The sequence below is a fragment of the Lactuca sativa genome, chromosome 5 (genome assembly GCF_002870075.4).
Source record: "Lactuca sativa cultivar Salinas chromosome 5, Lsat_Salinas_v11, whole genome shotgun sequence".
In the NCBI taxonomy this organism is placed as follows: domain Eukaryota; kingdom Viridiplantae; phylum Streptophyta; class Magnoliopsida; order Asterales; family Asteraceae; genus Lactuca; species Lactuca sativa.
Genome location: NC_056627.2, coordinates 320,865,112 through 320,878,223, shown reverse-complemented (window position 1 = coordinate 320,878,223; position 13,112 = coordinate 320,865,112).

The window sequence follows — 13,112 nt, the reverse complement described above, 5'->3', positions numbered from 1 at the left end:
CATGTTGATAACAAAGGTCAAACAGATGTGTAATAAATGTGATGTCAATAAATTCATACTACTAGGAATAATGAAATTCCATATACTTCAACATGGTTTTAGTCCAAATTATATTATATGTAAGTATCATGATGAAAATACAGTTCATCTGGTTGTAGAAGACATACCACGTAGTAACGAGATGACCGATGTTATTGATGATGTTATGGTGGGTGTGCTTGAAAATGATACTAACCGCGACGAAGGAACCTGTATATAGAGGGTAGCAATGTCAATGATAGATTTCAAAAAGGTGTTAGAGGAAGTCCAATTAAAATTATATCCTGGATGTTTGTTTTCGTCGCTTGACTTTTTAAGAAAGCTGATGCATATCAAGGTGATCAACAAATGGACTGATATTTCATCCGATCAGCTTCTTGAGTTGTTACAAACTGTATTTCCTCAAGGAAACAAGGTCCCCCATCACATTATGAAGCAAAAAGACACATAGAAAGACCGACTTGGGTTATGAGTCAATACACGTATGTAAAAATGACTGTTTTCTTTTCTGGAAAGAACAAAAGTTGTTGCAAACATGTCTAGTTTGTAATGAGAGTCGGTGAGTTAATGAAAATAAAAAGGGTAAGACAGTGGTTGATGAGGTGTTAAGAAACTTTCCCGTCACCCCCAGACTACATCGTTTGTATTGTTCTAGACACACAACTACATATATGATTTGGCATTGTACTGGACGATCTAAAGATGGTATGATGCTTCATCCCGTTGATGGTACTTCATGGAAAATTTTTGATATGAAGTATCCTAGCTTATTGAGGGAGCCCCACAATTTACGCTTAGGGATTGTTGCTGATGATTTTAATATGTTTGGTAACATGTGTTATCCTCATAGCATGTGGCCCGTCATACTCACCACTTACAATCTTCCACCATGGCTATGTATGAAAGAGTCCTCCTTCATGTTGACCTTGTTGATTCCCGACCCCAATGTAACGTCCCAAAAGTTCTGAGTAAAAATTTCATTTTAAGTAAGTTAAAACCATTCATTCATTATTCCAAATATACGATTAGAGTCAAAGTATTATCAAAACATCAAAGTAATTTGCAAACATTTAGTGTGTAATAGCTCGAAAATCCAGATATAGTTTTTCATTTTTAAAATAAGAATTAAAATCATAATTTGTTTCTCAAAATCCATTACATCATATCATATCAAAATATCAGAGTATCAATATCGATAAATGCGGAAATTGCTGGGAGTGAATTTTGCGCCATCAAGTCGGGCCCTTCCCCTTAGTACTGGAAGTACATGAAAACACCCAAATAAATTGTAAGCAAAAGCTTAGTGAGTTCCCAAAATATCACATAACATACAACCACAGAATACCATGCCACATACATAAGATTGCCATAGGCTACCCCCATGGTCTTTACCGAAAACTTCTTCATTTTTAAAATAGGAATTACAATCATAATTTGTTTCTCAAAATCCATTACATCATATCATATCAAAATATTAGAGTATCAATATCGATAAATGCGGAAATTGCTGGGAGTGAATGATGCGCCATCAAGCCGGGCCCTTCTCCTTAGTATTAAGAGAGATCATGAGGATTTCGAGTTAAATTGGTCTAAAAAGAGCATATTCTTTGAAATTGAGTATTGGTCTTCTCTGCAACTGAAGCACAAATTTCGATCTTATGCACATTGAAAAAAATGTGGGTGAGAGTCTTTTAGGTAACTTTCTGATAAATGATAAGTCTACAGACACATCGAATACTCGGACAAACTTGAAAAAAAAATGAACATTTAGAAAAGTAAATGGTTGAAAAAGAGTGAAAACAAGTTCCTTAAACCCAATCCATCATACTCGTTCACAAAAATTGAACACATTAACTTTTTTTTTTAAGTTTATAAGAGATGTGAAAGTGTCGGATGGGTTTGGATCTAACATTAGTAGGAAGTGAATGAAAAAATACTAACGCTATTGGGTTGAAATGTCTTGATTATCACATTCTTATGCAATGTTTGATACCTATTGGAGTTAAAGGGCTTTTGGCCAAAGGTACTTACATGGCAATAGTAGAGCTTTGTATGTTTTTAAGAAACTTCGCTCGAGAACAGTATCGGTGAAGGATATGAAAGAAGAGAAAGCAAACATTATTAAAATATTGTGCAAATTAGTAGTGATATTCGAAAGGTATATGAAGAGGCTCGGTATGTATGAGATAGATGTATCCATTCGAAATGTATATGAAAAAACTAAAAAACTATATCAGAAACAAGGTGAGACCGGAAGGTTCTATAGTTGAGGGTTATGTCGCTAAAGAGGCATAATCATTCTGTTCGATGTACCTTGAAGATGCCGAGGCTCGATTCAATCGCCTCAAAAGAAACAAGGATGTTATCATAGAAGAAACAAAGTTATGGGTGTTTCAGTCTAAATGTCGACCGACTAGCACAAGGAAAATGAATAATCTTAGTTTAAAGGAGAGAAAACATCTATAATGGTTTGTGCTTGATAGTTGTGAGGAAGTCAGAAAGTATATTGCGTAAGTGTTCTTATTTTTTAATTTATGTTCTGTTTTTAATTTCTCCCTTTTTACTAAATATATATCTTTTTTTCATCAATGTAGTGAATTCAAATCATCACATTGTAACATCCAAAAAATCACAATAAAATTTTCATTTTTCAATTTAGTAAAAATCATTGTTTCAGTCAAAACCCAAGTCATAAGAACCAAATATCCAAATACAAATATCCTAAGATCTGAGTATCATAAAATCTCCAAAAACATATCACTAAAGGATGTGTACGATCATGCCTTCTCCTTGCCCCAATCATCAAAAGTACCTGAAACATAAGACTTAAACTGTAAGCCAAAGCTTAGTGAGTCCCCCCAAAATACCCCACACAACAGAACATATATAAACATGCATGTTGGGTCCACAATCATCGTACTGGATTACCCTTGGGCCCACAACCATCCGGTTGGATTACCCCAGACCCAATCAATCATCAGACTGTAATGCCTCTGCCCAATTAGTCATCAGACTAGAATGCCCCAGTCTGTTGGCTCATATACATAGTAGTAAAGTCTCAACCCATACCACACTATATTGACATATGCAACAGATAAATCATATAACAACACAGATAATCATACATATCTACATATCACCACAACATAGCAACTGTTGGATTAATGTCTAAGTCCATAACTATTTTGGTATGTACTTGACCCGATGGTGCATGGTCCTTTTGGGTTGCCTTCACCAAAGCAACTTGATAGGATGAATTATGGAGAGAAAGGATTAAATATGATTTATTAATATATTATGGGAATAATATATTAAAGGAGAAATCATATTGTTTAATTAATATTAGTCAATAATTATTTGGTAATTAGTTTTGTGACTAAAAGAGATTAATTAAACTTAAGGGACTGGAATTGTAATTATAAGATAATTGCAATTTGGGCCATGGATTGCCTTTTATTATAAGGTGGACGAATTCTATGGGGGAAGCCCATATGAAATCGTCCAAGGCTTTAAGAAAGGGCTCCATGGGTTGCATAGGGCTTAAGCAACTAAAGTAGGGTTTCCTTGTTAGATAACCCTAATTGCCTCACTATATATAGATCCCTTAAGGACCAAAAACGTGGCTAAGCTTCTTTCTAGGGTTTCACACGAGTTTTGGCAGCCTCTAACCTCTCTCCTCTTCATCCTCTTGCTTATGGTGTTTGTGAGCCATTAGAGGAGTGACACTTGTGACTCTAAGCCTTCCAAAGTCAATTCAAGGAGGAATTGGGATTGTTATTACTACATAACAATCAAGGTAACATCTTAAACCATATTATATGTTAATATCAATTTCCATATGCTAGAATTAGGGTTTATAGTCTTGGATAACTTGCATGTACAATAGAGAAACCTAGATCCAAGCATTAGGGTTTGTATGAGCACATAGGATGTTCTTAGGACCAAAACCCTTCAGTGGTATCATAACCTAGACTGGTTTAAATTGTATTGATGCATTAAATGTTCAAAAAAATTCAATTTTTGATGTTCTGGAGGCTGGACTCGCCGAGTCCATAGCTGAACTCGCCGAGTCCATGCAGACTCGACGAGTCCAAGCCTGACTCGACGAGTCAACTCGTCAGATGGAATATATCTCGGGATTTCTTGCTGTTTTTGCTTTGGGATAGTTACCTTATCATATTAGATCAATATAAATCCGATTTTATGATATATTTGACTATATTCTTGATCTAATTGAAGATATTTATCAATTAATAAAATATTTGTTTCTTTATGTGACAATTGATTAATTATTTTGATTAAATTGGTAAATTGTTTTGCAAGAAATCATTAAATAAATCAAATATGGATAATTATGTGATTAAATGTTAATTTAGATTATTTGTTATTTGATCCTTATGTTATGAAATGTTTCATACTTTCCCCTTTAGGTTTTATAGTTTAAATTTGAACCCAAAAGTTTTGTTGTTTTGAAATTTAAATAGTTAAAACCCTAATGTTTTGAAAAAGGTTTCAAATCTTGCCCTCAAGTTTTGGAATTTAAATTTTGATTAAAAGGTTTAATTTTGATGTATATTTAAATTCTAAACCCTAATGTTTTGAAATGTTTCAAAACTTGCCCTAAAGTTTTGGAATTTAAAAGTTGATTAAAAGGTTAATTAGGAATGTTAAATTCTAAAAACCCTAGTATTGTTTGAAAAGTTCAAATTACACCCTTGTGGTTTTATTAATTAATTAAGGAGTATAATTAAAAGAGGTTTAATAAATCCATAAAAGTTTAGGTTTAAAATTTAATTGAATTAAAAGTATAATTGTTAAATTTGACCACCTAATATTTTAAAAGTGTAAAATACACCCTATACTATATATATATATATAACATTAAAAGTCTAACATTATATATATGTATGAGTAAAAGTCAGTCTTACCGTTAGTAGGCCTCATTCACGAAGCTGGTCTATAAGGGGTGTTTAAGGAAATTGCCTATAAAATGGCGATTGAATGGGTATCCACTCTTACCCACCGCACTCTTGACTAGTGGAGGGTCGTTAGCCGAACGGGTAGGATAGGACGAAACCTTCCATTATAAGTATAATGAATTATTAAAGTAACTAAATGTTTTCATAAAATTTCCAATCTTAGTTACTTAGGCAAAAGTGAATTGATGCAATTCCATGAAATTACACTTTGTGCCCTTGTAAAGACGTTATTGGAGCATGTGTGGTTTACCGGCACACTAAATGGTTCTAAGCAAAGGTAGCAAAGGGTGACTCAATGTTTGTCATAGTTCGGTGGAGCGTGTGTGGTTTACCGGCATATCGAATAGGTGACTGTAACATGTGAGGGCACCATGTAGTTTGCATGGTTATTCACACCCGCTTTGTGATCCTCGGCATCCCAGTCACAAACAAGAGGGGCATATCGAGATTTAAACATGCGATTGAAACGTTCAATGAATCTCAAAGGATCTAGGAGTTTTCATAGATTTAAAACTTAAATTTCTTTTTTGTTTTTCGTGGTGGAAATTAGTGAATCGTCATTCACTTACCTTCAAATCTTTTGCAATTAGGGTTACGACATCCCTCTCCCGAGTTGTAGAATATTGTGTTGGGTCCTAGCCTTAGTATCTCATTTGGGTGATTTGCTAAGGACTCATTCAATCAACTAACTTGAATTCGTTTTCTCCCGTATTGTAGATGTCAAAGTTCGACAACTATGGTTTTCCCAAATCCCGTGGAACAAGCATTCCACATGAAGATGATATTCCACGATTCGATCGAGGAACAAGAGATCATACTTCACTTCCTCCTCCTCCTCAAATTATTCTCCCTAACCCACAAGTTCAAAGCCTTGAAAAGTTCAAGATCATTCAAGCCCTTTTGGCAAGTAAAATCGGTGTGTGCACACGTCCTAGGGATGAAGTCACACATTGATAGGTTAAGAATGTTGGGATCCGTTGTCTGTGAGGAAATGGCTGTTGATTGGGTTCTTCAGTCACTTCCTAACTCATATAGTGAGTTCCTAAGAGAGTACTATATGATAAACCGCGACGTGACCCTTATAGATCTCACTTATATGCTTATTGCTGCTGAATCAGAAATGTTTTGGCGCAATAGAAAAGCAAAGTTGATTGGTGAATCTGCCTTCAAGACCTCTATGGATATAGACGATGGCAACGAAAGACATGCTATGATCGAAAGGTTTGATCATAAGAGAAAGGCAATGTCTGAAGTAGTTCCATGACATGTTCCAAAAGAGTCAATTTGCTTTTATTGCCAAGAGAAAGGGCATTGGAGACGAAGCTGCCCCATTTACCTAAGAGATCTAAGAGATGGGAGAGTCGAAACGTATGGCTCTAATATAGGTAAAATCCATTAACTAACTCTTTTAAGCTTCTATTCTAGATTCTTAATACATAATGTGATAAGATTACAATTGATGTTTTGTAGGATCGAAGAAAAGAAAGGAAGCTTAAGGGAAGAAGTGAGCAGAATCTAACCGTGAAGGAATGGATTTCGATCACATTTCTCGAAGATTAGATTCTTAAGCTACTACTTAGAGTTAGAATTAGATTGCTAAGAAAGATGTATTAGCATAAGTTTTTCAATGAGTTGCATTGTAAGGACAAATTTTTCCGCATAAAATAAACTTTTTTATATATTATCCTTGCAATGGCGTATATGAAAAATTGATGTTAAAATGTTTCTATTAGCAATAATGAATTTGGTTCTTATTATGTTATTTATGGAAAGTCGAGAGTTTACCAAATAGGGAGAGTTTCTCATCGCCCAAGTTTCAATTGGACAGAAACTTGGAATCATGCAACTTGGTTGCATGATGAATGAGAAATTTCATATTTTGTAAATTAGACTAATTCATTGACAAAGTGTCAAGTGAAGGACTAGGAGATCGAGCACACAAAGTTGCGTGTTGATCAAGTCCACCATAAGAGTAACAATGATATTCGTCATGATTTACTAAAGGTTTAGTAAATATGATTATACTTACAAGATTAAGTGTAATTATGAATTGATTGAAAAGGTTTAAATCAATAGCAAAACGAATAAGAAGAATCAAGTAGGCAGAAAGATAAAAGTTTCTCCATTCTAAGAAGAAGTGAGAGTACCTTTTATGCTTTATGATAGGTCTTAATGATTAAGAACCATATCTCAATTGATCATCTAAGTGAGTCTTAGTACAATTGAATGTCTAAAAAAAGAGGAATCAAGAATTGAAGAAATGGTTAAATCGAAAAGTCAATCATACTTCGTTCCAAAACAAGTCTCAGAGTTAAGATTGTGACATTGAGTGATAAGTATAAAGAAGGTTTATAACATTCATTAAATGTGGAAAGTTGTGATGTCTTGGATAAGAGAAACACCAACTAGGACCAATTTATGAAGTGTTTTGATAAAAGCTACACTAACTCTTGAATATTTGTTTGTCAAGAAATGGTTATTGACAAGAGAATCTTATATGTCAAGGAGTCAGTGGGAGTCTTAATGGTCTTGAAAGGTTTCAAGAACTAATCAAGAATAAACCTTATCGATCATCACTAGCACACGAGTTGAGGTTTACAACCTATCGTGTTGACATTATTTTGTTTCTGTGCCGCTCCAATTAAGTTAATTATGCATGTGAATTCTATGAGTTCTCACTTGAATGCATAAAAGACAAGGACCTTGATCAATGGAAAGTACATTGATAAGAAAAGGTGAGCTGCTTTACTACTTGGAAGACATGGTGGGCAGCTGTGCTACCATAAAGGCAAGAAATCGAGATCAAGAAAGTTCGATCCATATGAGTTTGAATTTGTCGTAAACTTTGGTTTTGACAAATTCACATGGATAGGAACAAATACATCATTTAAATCTAAGTGTCATAAGATTTCCTCCTTCATGAAAATGATTGTGAGGAAATGCTTTCACTAAGAAAGATTTAAGAAGATAGTGATTGTAAAATTGCATTCTCGAATTCGATTCACTATAAGAAAAAGACCCTTTAACGACGCGCAAACCACGACACTCATTGATTAATGTTACGCAAAAGAGAGTAACATTAAAAAAGTGTCGTCTCTTCAAAAAATTTAAAGATTTACGTCACGCATTATTGCGTGCCCTTAAATTAGTGTCTAAACAAAAAAAGAAAAAAAAACGGAGGGCACCTATAGTAAAAATGTGTGTCGTCTAAGGGTGTCGCTTTATAAGTTTTAATGGAACGTGCGTTCCATCCTTTAATAGCAGGGGAAAATGAAATCCTAAAAAATTAAAAACCCCGCGTTTCATCCATCTTTTAGGGTTTCCATGTAAACCTTTGACCTCATTTGCAGGTTTCGTTCTCTGATCAAGTTGTTGCTGTTCGGGAGGGAATAATGAATTCATCCTCTCCACTAGTCGACAACCTTCACTCTTTCCTTCTCCTTTTCTCTGTAAACCCTAATCCGCCTCCACTACTAGCGAATCCCTTTTGTTTATCCTAAAGGAATAACACAACTAAGCTCGTATCTCAGATCAAGTACTCCGGCATGGAGTTAAGAATTGAGGGCTCGCTTTAGGCTCACATCCTCGCTGACGTGCATCACGTGATATTCCAGACCACCGAGGTTTGATCGACTTGAGGCTAAGCAGAGTGGAGGTCGCCACCGACCTCGCTAGCGAGCTTGAAACACCATCCCCTAGCACTTTTTAGGGGGTTGCTAAATGAAAATCGCTAATTGCTTGGCGAGAGGAGAGAAGGAAGTTTGCTGGATTGTGATTGGCTACATTCTCGTTCAATGGATACAACCCAATTTCATTTGAACAATCAAACCATTCAGAACTGGGTTGCAATCGATTTCGCCTTCAAAATTGCTTCCTTGCTTCTGGTCTGTTGATTTCTTTCGCTAATCTTCTTCCTTTCATATCCCTAATTGTTCGATTTTTCAATATTTTGAGAAATTACGAATTAAGAATTGCTTTCTGATTTTGGGAAATTTCTATGAATTCAATTTGGGGTTCTGAAGGAATTGGATTTGTGTGCGTAGGGTAGTTGCTCTCATTTTTGGCGGGAGCTTTCGAGGTCTGATCATATATGGGTCGGTTTATGCAGAGATAGATGGCCAACCCTAGGTTTCGATATAGAACAATCTTCTTCTGTTCCTTAATTCAATTCCCAACAACTTCAGCAACAACATTTAGACTCCAATTTGAAGGTATATCCTTCCAATTGAACCCTCGTGTATTATAGAAAGATGAATGTACGACATAACTGTTACATATTTGGATTTGGATTTAGATTTCTATCCATCAGGATAGATTAAAAATGGATTTCTGAATTTAGTTGGCTGCTGCATCAATAGGTTATCATCCATATGAACAAGTCATTAGAAATAATTGGTAAATAAGTAACAAATTAGTAATAATAAAAAAAGCTTGTAATATTTTTTTATCAAATGTAAGCAGAAGCTTGTGGTGATTATCAAAGTTTTGATTTTTGTAAACTTTTACAAGTCTAATATCATTTATTCTAACTATTCCAAAGAACCACCTGGGAATCTTGATATTCAAGATGCATATTCCAGTCAGTGCTTTGAACAAACTGGGACATGAACTTGAAGAAATCACTGAGCAGGTAATCCTTTAAAATCTTTCTAACATGATTAATCTGTTCTATGTTTTAACTATTGCATTATAACAATTGTAGGAGAAAGATATCGCACTTGGGAATGGTGGTTTCGGGAGACATGCATCTTGCTTTTTGGACTCCATGGAAACTTTAAACCTACCAGCATGGGGGTATGGTTTAAGGTACATGTATGGCCTCTTCAAACAGAGCATTTCTAAAGTAGGGCAAGAAGAAATGGCAGAAGATTGGCTCGAGGTCTGGACCCAACCCACCTCATATTTTCCATTTACTTATTTCTTTACAATTAATCATTTCTCATTTGCTTGATTATATCAGAAGTTTATTCCTTGGGAAGTTGTTAGGCATGATGTTTCCTTTCAGATTCTTTGGTCGTGTTGAAGTCCTCCCCATAGGATCGTAAGCACAACTACCGATACCTTGTTACAGCTGAAAATGGGTTGAGGGAGAGGTTGTACAAGCCCTAGCATATGACATCCCAATTCCTGGATACAAAAATAAAAACAAAAATAGTCTTCTCCTTTGGGAAGCCAAAGCAAGTGCTCAGGACTTCATTTTGTTTCAGTTTAATGTTTGAATACTATAAATATAGGAAAAACCAACTAATTTTATCTAATATTTTGTGTTTTTTTAGGGATAGTTTAGGCTCCATCAATTCAGCCCATTTATTTTTATCTGTTTTGGCAAGTTAATGGTGTAGCACAATTGCACAGTGACATCTTAAAGGCTGAGTTATTTGCAGATTATGTGTCAATATGGCCAAACAAGTTTCAAAATAAGACCAATGACATTACTCCTAGACGTTGGCTCAGGTTTTGTAGTCCTGAACTTAGTCATATCATAACAAAATGGTTAAAAATAGACAAGTGGGTCACTAACCTAGACCTACTTGTGGGTCTGTGGGAGGTATGTTGCTTCCATTTTCTTTCTATTATTATGTAAAAATGACCAAAATGCCCTCTATTCTGAGGATTTACATATCTCTTGTTGATTGTAATTATATCTTATCCTCTCTCTCTAAAAGTTTGCTGACAATCCAGAACTTCAAGTTGAATGGGAGTCAGCCAAAATGGCCAATAAACAGAGATTAGCATAGTACATACTGAAAGTAATAGGCGAAACAATTGACCCAAATACCCTTTTTGACATTCAAGTGAAGTGCATCCATGAATATAAAAGACAGATGTTGAATATCCTAGGTGCTGTTTATAGATACAATAAACTAAGTAACAGCTGGTTTTTGGTTGACAAAAAACCAAAAACCTGACCGGTTCCCGATTGAACCGGTCGAACCGGGCAGTCCAGTCCGGTTTCAAAACACTGTATGAGATAATAATAAAATTTAAAAAAAACAACTATTGATAAATGTATGTATATCAAGATTCTAATAGTTTCACGTACTTAAATCTTTCTTTCTTTCTTGATATGCTTTTGGTTTTACTTGTTTATGATTGTGAATGTAGTTATAAAACTTATCCTATATAAATAGAGTTATTGGTGTTAATCTGTTTCTGGTAATTTTATATTCTTTTTCAGACCTTTAGGCACCGTTCAACGTGGGGAGATTTATGAGATTAGTCGGGAAAGAGTTGCAGTTATCCTTGATAGCACATAAGACAATGATCAATCTGCAAAACCATCACTATATTGGCTTCTTGGTAATTTTATTTTTGTATATCTAACAACATTATTGAATGTTGTAATGAAGATGAAGATGGAAATGTAAATGTTGTTGTTTATATGCAGCTAAGCATGTTGAGCGTGATTTTGATACTGAAGCTGAAGACTGTTATATTGCAATGCAGACATTATCCAAGGTTGCATACATGCTTCTTTCTGTAGTTCATACTGTGTTCATTATGACATATAAATGAAAAGTAAAACAAGTATTTTGTTTGTTTGTTAATTATCTTATTATGATTGCAGGTGTTGAAGTCTGTGCAACCTTTTATTGTGTATTTCCCAGACTCATCTTTATGGTTGTCAAGAGCTGTTTCTAAGTTAAACTGAAAAGAATTTGTGAATAGACTTCAGAAAAGTTTTGACCAGATATCGGGGCCCGTTGTTTTGACATGTTGGCAATATAAAGTTGCTACTGGATCAAAAGAGAAAGAGAAATTTGTAGGTTTACTTACTGTTTTGTTTTCTGTTGTCATGTTTCTTATATCTTTCGTACTAAAAAGATTTGGTAATGCTTTTGTTTTGTTAGCAGACTATGATCCTTCCAAATTTAGGTGGCCTTGCAAAGCTGGTAATTCTTTGATTTTTTTTAGAATACTCTGTGTTATCACTTATTCTATTCAAAATAGATTATATTCTATGCAAAATATGCAATGCCATGTCATTTTTGGGACCAAAAGATGCAACATTTCACCAAAAACATGTCTAACCATTTGAAAAATATAGTTATTGTGTTGTAGCTGTCTTCTTCAACCATTTTTGAAGAATTTTATTATTCTTTCTTGGTCAAAACAGAGTAGTATACAGATACAGATATGGTCAAACCATTTTTGAAGAATTTTAGTACTCTTTCTCTTTCTCTCTCTCTCTCTCTCTCTCTCACACACACATACATACACACTCGGGTTTTACCAGCTGTGACATGTGAAGCAATATACTATGACCCATCAGATAGTAGTTTCAAAGCTTCATTAATAACGTGGGCCCTTCTATATGCACAACGTTACATTTACACCAATAATCCAACTTAGATCATGCACTGGGCATATGAGCTAACTTTGACTAATTCATTTACTAGATGAGTATATAAGCTACCTTAACTGTACACGTAAATTAAAAAGACTTGATAAGCCTTTGTGACCTAATCAGTCTCCGGTGTCATCTCTTTTCTCTTAACCATCACACCCTCTAACAGTATATGTTCCTGGGTTCAGAAGTTAAAGAAATTGAGAAGACAGAGGGGAAGGAAAATCATGCTCCCTCGTTTTTATGAAAGACGTGGCAATAAAAGAAAGGGAGAATGGTGATTATATTATCTCTAACTTTCCTCCTAAAATGGAGGGATTTGGATAGAATAAAAAATCGGTTACTGATATTACCAAATTACCCTCAGCCTATTAATTATATAAACATCAAAAGTACTTTAGTATATTCGTTTGCATCAAAGTTAGATTTAGATACTGGTTAGTAAGTTAGTTGCTTTTTTCTCTTTATTGACACAGAAAAGAAGATGAAGTTTTAACATAATTTTGTTCAATAAGTTGTTGCTTGATCTATCCTAATGTAGGTTGGAAATACAAAGAAAAATGAAAGAGAGAGTTTTGCATATGGAGCTTGTGGTCAGGTATGCTCTACAAATGTTATGCCTTTTTCCTTTTTAACATAAAATACAAAGGTCAAGTATGGTCTACATATGTTGTGATGTGATGATTTTATGGTTTGATTCGTCAGTTTGGTCACATGAAAGCCAACAAACACTGCCCTAAGTACAG